Source organism: Condylostylus longicornis, unplaced genomic scaffold, assembly GCF_029603195.1.
Source record: "Condylostylus longicornis isolate FDR11 unplaced genomic scaffold, ASM2960319v2 ptg000017l, whole genome shotgun sequence".
NCBI lineage: Eukaryota > Metazoa > Arthropoda > Insecta > Diptera > Dolichopodidae > Condylostylus > Condylostylus longicornis.
In genome coordinates, this window is record NW_026577986.1 from 2,771,198 (window position 1) to 2,779,591 (window position 8,394).

The following is an 8,394-nucleotide window of genomic DNA, read 5'->3' on the forward strand; positions in this document are numbered from 1 at the left end:
AAAATTTTGTATTTTATGAATTAAAAATTGGAAAAACATTATTTAAATATAAATTAATTTTAAAAATAGTTAATTTTTATTTTATTAAAGAGTAATGAAATTAAATTTTAAGTGAGATATAAATTAAAATTATCAATCGGAAAAGATAACCTTTAAGAAGAAATATAATAACAGATTTAAATTAATTATACAGAAAAGAAAAGAAAGAGTACCTATATGAATAAAATAATTTTATAAAAAATTGAGAAATTGAGAGAATTTAATTTACAGTGTGTGGGCTTTTTTCATTTTAGATAGTGAGATTAATAGAGTTCTTGTACTATAGAATTTCGGTAAAGTGCGAATTGTGAATTTATGAAAAATATAACAACATGATTTATGAAAAAGGATATTTGTAAATGTGTTTGTGTAATTTATAAATATATATGTATACATGCATATATTTAATATAGGAGACATAATATTTTATTTAGTGGTATCTACTTAATAATAATTTCATTCAAGAAAAACTTTCTGCACATACACATCAAAACAGAAGTAAATAAAAATTTTTTGTTGTCAAAATTTTATTACATATTATAATTTTGTGTTCCTAAAAAAACAAAAATACAAGAACGAAAGATATGAAAATTGCAAAACGAAATAAAAATTGATAAATTTAAGAAGGAATCTGTGTTATTTTGTATGTGCAAGTACATATGTACATTATATTCATGTAACACGAATTATCGTCAAGTTCTCCAATTTGAATATTGCAATATTTCAAAAAAATATAAAGTGCAAGGTGTTGCTGTACCTTAGAACTGATGAAATTTAGACCAATTGGAAATATAAGAAAAGGCAATCAGATAATAAAATTGGATACTAATTATAAGTAGTGTTTCAATTGCATAAAATTTGGAGGAAGAAAGTAAAAAAGTGTTGTCTCTTTGTTCAATTATTTTTTTTTTAATACAATTAAAATTTTTTATTCTATTCTTACGAGTATTTTTTATTTAAATATAAAAATAAAAGAAAATTAAACTTAGTATGCTTACTTGTACAAATAAAATTATTTGTTCGTATTTTCAATGATTTTTAAATCAGTTGAAAAATTTTTTTAAAAGAATTAAAAGCAAAAAAAAAAAATTAAAGAAAAGTTCTAAAAAATAAGAAAATTATGTGTTTGAAAATTTTTTAATGTAATGTGAAAAAAATAATTTAAAAAGGGATTTTAATATCGGAATAATTTTAATATGAACTTATTTCTATATACCTATCTTTAATTATAAATAAAATAATTAATTATAATACAAATGTGTTTTATAACATTTAAAATAAATTAATGGCTACCTAATGTATTTGATGTGTTTTTTGCTTAAAATTCAATTTTGTTTTGTATTTAAATAAGTATAATTAATTAAATTGAAAAATGTGCTAAATTTTAAATTAATATCTATAACTAATTATCTATCAATAATACTAAATAAAAAAATTTTTTCATTAAATTAAATATTTTTTCATAAAAAATATAAAAAATATATTCTACATCTGCTACAATTAATACCTTCCTACATTCATATACATATATAAATTTAATTAAATTATACATATACATACATATATATAGTTAAAATATAAAATTTTACAACTTTATACCTAATAACAAATTATAAAATTTAATTAAGTATTAATTCGTGTCTAATTTACCATAAAAATTATAATATTTCAATAAGTAATATAAAAAAATTTGGTTGTTTTAATTTTACTAAATTATGGGATAATTATTATTAAATTAATTTTATATTAAAAAATAAAAAATTATATTTAAAAATTTTCATAATAATTAAAAAAAAAATTTATTTTAAAATATTGTTTTGTAGTGTACCTAGTTTTTTTTTTTTAAATTGAAGTGAAATATTTTATGTTATGATCAAAATTTTTGTTTTTAAATTAAATTGAAAATATTTAATAATTGATTAATAATTACTCTTAAAAGGTTGATTACATACCTTTTAAAGAGTTTGAATGCATATTATAACAATTCTCAATAAAATATTCAATTTATAAGTAAATTTTTCTATAATTTTAAGATTTAATTAAGAGAATTTTTGCAAGTAAAAGAAAAAAAAAAGAGAAAATTTGCATTTAAATAAATTAATTAAATTATAATAATAAAAAAATTGAGCATAATATAAGTATTGAAAATTCTTGACTCTTTCATAGTGAGAAGAAAATGACATCAAAATGTGGATTACTCATAATATCGGTTTCGATTATTTTATACATCGTAAATGGTAAGTTTCTTTAATTTCAAGTTTTTAAATTTATTTTTTTAATATTTTTTGTATTCAAATTTATCTTATAGTATACATATTTAGATTAGAAATCAAATTAAATTGGATTTTCCAGAATTTTATAATAATTTGGAGTTCGTGTTAGAAAAGGAAAAAACAAAACAAGTTCTCTGTTTATGTGCTTTTCTATTTAAGCTTTTATTATACTTATTGTAGTCAAATGAGTTATGGGTATTTTTACTTATTGTATACATATCTATGCAAATATTTGTGAAATTAACTGTAAGTAGTAAGAGAGAATATGTGTGTTTAATTTTTAATCGAGATAAGAAACTCGGAAGTGAGATTAAATGAATTATATTGGAGAAATTCTGTTTCTTATGAAAAAAAACAATTTTAAATGCACAAGAAAACTCAAATAATTTTTTATTCATAAGTAAATAGTACAAATTTAATAGTGCAAATTTTCAAATTTAATCGCAGGATTTTCAAATAAGTACTTAATATAAAAAGACGTATTGCGGTTGGTGTTCGACAAAAATAAATTTGTAAATTCTTGCACGATTTGTTTGATCTGTCTTAAATTTAATTAACTCTTAATTTCTAATAATAATTAAATAAATTTTAAATTTACTTATTTTTTAATAATTAATTTCTGGTGCAAAAGAATGTTTTTTGCTAGGAATTGATTCCTATTGTGTTTGGCTATTTTCTAATACTTAATTGAAATAGTTTGTCATTGTACAGCTACTACTTACTGTGAAAAGAAGCAAAGGCGGCCAAGAAAAAAGGAAAAAAAAGTCTTTTATTTTAAAATTTCTTAACCCTTTGCACTATAATTGTTTTTCTAATTTGTTCTCGGCCAACTCTGATTTAATTTTTCTGGTTTTGATATCATATGTTAGGTATAAAGTAATTACTTGGAGTTACTACCAAATGTGCGTAACCTTACAGACGAGAATACACTCAATACTTACAATAATTAAATTGCGCATGCATTAATAACTGTTTTGTCACGCCAGAGGTGACTTCAGAGTTTTAGAGAAAAATATTTTTGTCACGCCAGAGGTGACTTCATAGTGCAAAGGGTTAATATTTCTTATAACATTTCATATTCAATAAAAAACAAATTATTTACGTCTGTGATGAAATTTTTGAAATTAAAAATTTTTGAAATAAAAAACAAATTTATAAAATTTTTTTTTAAACTTCATAGGTTTCTATAATGTCAAATTTTTTTTTATAAATTTAAGAATCTAGTAGTTAAACGCACTCTTAAGGTTTTATTGCATTTACTTAATGGTGATTTATTTAAATGGATTTTATATTTTAGACTAGATTAAATTTTAATTAAAAAAATATAACATGAATATAACACTGAATATACTTTTCTATTTTTAAATTATAACAATATAACATTTACTATTAATTTCTGATTTAATATTTGTATTAAGTAATAAAGTAGGTAAAACATAAACTAAAATTATTCAAGTAATTAAAAATAAACAATTTCGATGAAAGAAAACTGATCTTAAATAAGAACCTATTTAAATATTTATACTATTATGGGTAATTATTTAAAGTGGCAAATTATTTGCCTTAATTTTTTTGTTTATAGTATGTTATTAATTGTATACTAGTATGTATTATTTACTTATAATATAATTTGAATGCTTATTGTAAGTGGGTACAATCATGCTTTTGTTTAAAATATTTGCATGTAAATTTCTGATAATAATTTGCCTGTTGCATTAATCTAATTATACATAAGTACCACAGTATTGTAGACTAGGGTAATAATTTTTTTTATTCGTTTCATATCAATTTCCAGGAATAATTTATATAAAATTTATTAACCCAAATAATCAAAAAAAAAGAACGGTTGATTAAGGATTTGCATTTTCCTTATTTTAAAATTATTGAGCAATTATTGCACCAAAAAAGATTTAATACTATTGTAAGGTACTAGGAATAGGCACACTCATTAATAAGCTTGAATCCATGACAGAATATCCATTAATAAGCTTGAAGTTATATAACTTTTACCGGCTTTTAACAATTAGGAAATATACTCATTTTTTTTTTGAAGAGGGATTTAAGTATAACTTTCATTTTAATAACATTTTTGAGTAATTTTTTTTAAGTGTAATTTTTGTAAGACATCTATAGAACCTATTTCAGAAGTAAATGAGTTTTGCTAGTCATAAGTACGTGAGTGTATGTATGTTGGCTTCGATATGTTAGAATTCTATAAATTAAGCAATAATTTGACATGCCATTTTACTTAATATATGGGAATTTACTGGGTTTTCCACATTTAATATTGATTTTTTGTTTACATAAAAAAATTTAAGAGAAAGGGTTTTTTTCTTGTTTTATCCTTAAAATAAATATTTGGAATTGTGTATAAAAAATGAATATTTGATTAAGCAGGAAATTTACTTAACTGCTTTGAATTATTTTAATGGTCAGAAAAATAAGAATTCAAATTCTTTAACACATTTTTGTGTAAGTATATTTAAAATTTGAAAAAACCGGAGTGCAAAGTACGTTTCAGTTATGTATTTTTTGCATTTATATAAAATTTATTTTGGTGCCATAATTAAATATCAATGGCAATGTATATACAGAGATCGAAAATTTAAAAATACTTAATAGTTATTACTCTTATATTTACTCAATATGTTCAGGATTTCTAAAACAAAATTATGAAGAAAATTCATAAAATATCGGTATCTTTAGAAATAACTGTTGCCTGAAGAATTTTAGAAAAAATTCATGTAGAACGGACAAAAATATTTTTAATAGGTTTTCATTATTCACCAGGTAGTTGCAACAATTTGGTAATGACTAATACGCGTTGCTTATTGAAAAAAAGATTGGTTATGTTTAGATTAGATAATATTTTTATTAATCAAAAAAATAACTGTGCAATTTTATTTAAGCTGTTACCGAAAATTTATAATGTCATTGGCGTAATAATTAATTGCGTTATAGGTCAAAGAGTTCATTTTAAATTGCTGCAATACTTAATTAATCATTTAGTTATATACTTGTATGATAAGTAATTTAATTATGATTAATGTAAGTAATTTTGTGGGAAAGGTCGTATTCATTAATTTTTTATGAAATGAAATTTATCTAAGTAATGTTGAAATTTAAACGGGTTAAGTAGAGTTTAATGAACTTATGGGTCATTAAAATATTTAACCGCAATAATGCTTAAAATCGTCGAGATAATTGTTATCTTTTGGCTTTGTTCATAAAAAAATAATTTCAAATTTACACCTAATTTAAAATAAATTTTCAAATTCGATCGAAAATTTTTTAGCGTTAGAGAAAAACATTAATCAGTCCGAGTTACACAAGTAAGTAATTCTTCATTAAAAAATTAATTAATTTATTTAAATTCCAAAGTTAATAAGTACTTATAAGAAATTTTCCAAATTTTAAGAAAATTTCTTTTGTCTCTTTTTCATTTACAATCACTTGAACCTCATTTCTGAGAAATAAGTATTTTTAGATTCGTCTTTTTGGCTTTATTTATTAAATTTTAAGGATTTTTTAAATATTCCCAATACCAATAAAACGATATTTTTCAATAGCCATACTGCGTTATGTTCAATGAAAGAAAAATGTTGCAATAACAAGTGTTTCAACTCTTTAACTTTTCAACAGTAGATAGAATTACAGGCTGACAGGTAATTATGCTTAGATCTTAAACTTACAATTCACTTCTTAGCAAAAAAGTGTTTTTAGAAATGCAAGAAAATTTTTAAAAATGTTTTTTAAAAAACATTTGGGTATAAAAAGTAGTTTTTGCAATAAAATTTAAATTGTTAATTTTCGCGTACCTATGCATAATTGAGCCCAATGAATAAGTAAACAAGTATGACTGTTAGCAAGAAAATAATTTCATAAGATACGGAAAAACAAATTCATTTACACACATACATAGTTACTCAAATAATATGAAAAGAATTTCAACAGCAATTCAACTTTTACTCTAACTGTAGGGGAAAACAAAAAATGTAAAAAATGGTCAAATATAATTTCGCTGTTAAAATAGAAAAGAAAATTTAACAACAAAGTATAAAGCATTGCCATATTTTTTGTTTTTTTTTTCTATTTTCATTATCGTGGGAAATCAAATTCATTTTATAGTGAAAATGAAAAAGAAGCATAAGTTTACCATGCTAAGTACTTACTGTTTTTTTTTCTATTTTACCCATATTTTCAAGTTATTAATAATTCAGGTATTGTAGTAAGTATGTACAAGTAAAATCGGTATTTTAAACAAGATTTAAACAACTTTATTTTAACTTTTTCCTTTTGGAAAAATAACAAGATTTACAACTTTTCCTCTTTCTAATCAAAATAGAAGTAGCAATCAAGTTATTGAAAATATTTTTGTAAAGAGGAAAACTAATAAACTAGTAAATACTAAAAAGCAGTTCTTGTACGCATGCAAAAATTTAAATGAATACATGAAAATTGTGAAAAATTATTTGAATATATAACAAGTTATAATTGTAGAGAATTTAAGGCTAAAATTTAATTAAAAAATCTGAAAGTAAATCTTATATTTTCTTTATGTCATTCATGATGATCATGCATTCAAGTATCTGCAATCTAAGTTAATAAGTTATTCAGGTGTAACAAGTTTCATTTCTCTTTTTTGATATGAACATAACTGGTTATAAATTGTGTATACCTAGTTATATTTAGTTGTGCTCATATGCATATATAACGGAAATTGATTCGTTACTTAGCTAGATATTTAAAAAAAAAACATTATTAAGTACAATTATTTAAATAATAATTGCTATTTGTCAAATACAATTTTAAAAAGGGAGAGCTTATTATATTAAATGATTGCTTACTTAAATAAGTAGTAAAAAATTTTCAAAACAAAAAGAAAAATGTGACATTACCACATTTTGTTTGCATCAATGATATTAGATCTAAAATAATAATTTTGTAGAGAATAAATGCTATTTGTTGAAATCGATTATAGGCTTATGATGTATTGCGAATGGGTTCAGTTCAATATTATGTGAATTCAACATCCCAAGGGAATTCGCAAAGGAGGCGACTTCAACACATATTTAATAAGTCAATATGTCTTATAACCTAATTTCTAATTTGAATGCATTTTCAACGGAGAGAAGAAGCAATAATGTGGTGTTGGATTTTTATTTAATAAATAAAATGTTAAACGTAATTTTTAGAGACAAAGCATTGTTAATTGGCAAAAGGTTTTGATTTTGTAATAATGTAACAAGTAACTACACCTTTTTTTAATTTATTAAATACTTTTAATGCAATATAATAAACAATTAGATATGTACTTATATATTATAGTGAAATTTTTCTAAGTCCGACCCTGTGAGAGGCAAAAACAAGCCTTAACTGTAAAAGATACCATATTAAAGTTGCTGCTAAAGAAACAAAACTTTCAAAACTTGTCTAAACTGTAAAATATTTTGAATTGAAGGGGCTTCTTTATATTTTTGATTTTCAAGCGGCTTAATTACAAGGCTGTCATCTAGTTGTCTGAACTTTTTGGTCAGTTCTTTCCAAAATGTATAGATTTACATACTTAGAGCAACACATTTAATGCAAATTTAAGTACACGTACATAATATTTTAAAAACGGCAGAATTTTATTCAATGATAGTTTTCGCAACAATTAAGATTCTTGTATTTAAGTCATACACCGGATCAAGCAAAAATTATTTACAAAATGACGAAGATTTTTTCTTAGTATAAAAATTATTTACTTATATGGAATATGTGTGCAATGACTGTTATGATGACCATGTTAATAATTATTAAATTATCTATATGTAAGAATACTTTTATACATATTTTTGAACAATGTAATACAAAAACAATGTACAACTTAAATGCATACAATAAGACTAAAATCCATAGGGTAATATTCATATCGTGTTAATTTACGATGTTATGTGTTCTTCATGCTTTAAAGAAGACCATTAAATTACATGTGTACATTTTGATATGAGAATAAATAATTTATGAATCATAAATTTGTAAATCAAGAAGATTTTTGTATTTTATTCGTTCATGAGGTCTACAAATACTTGCTTTTTAA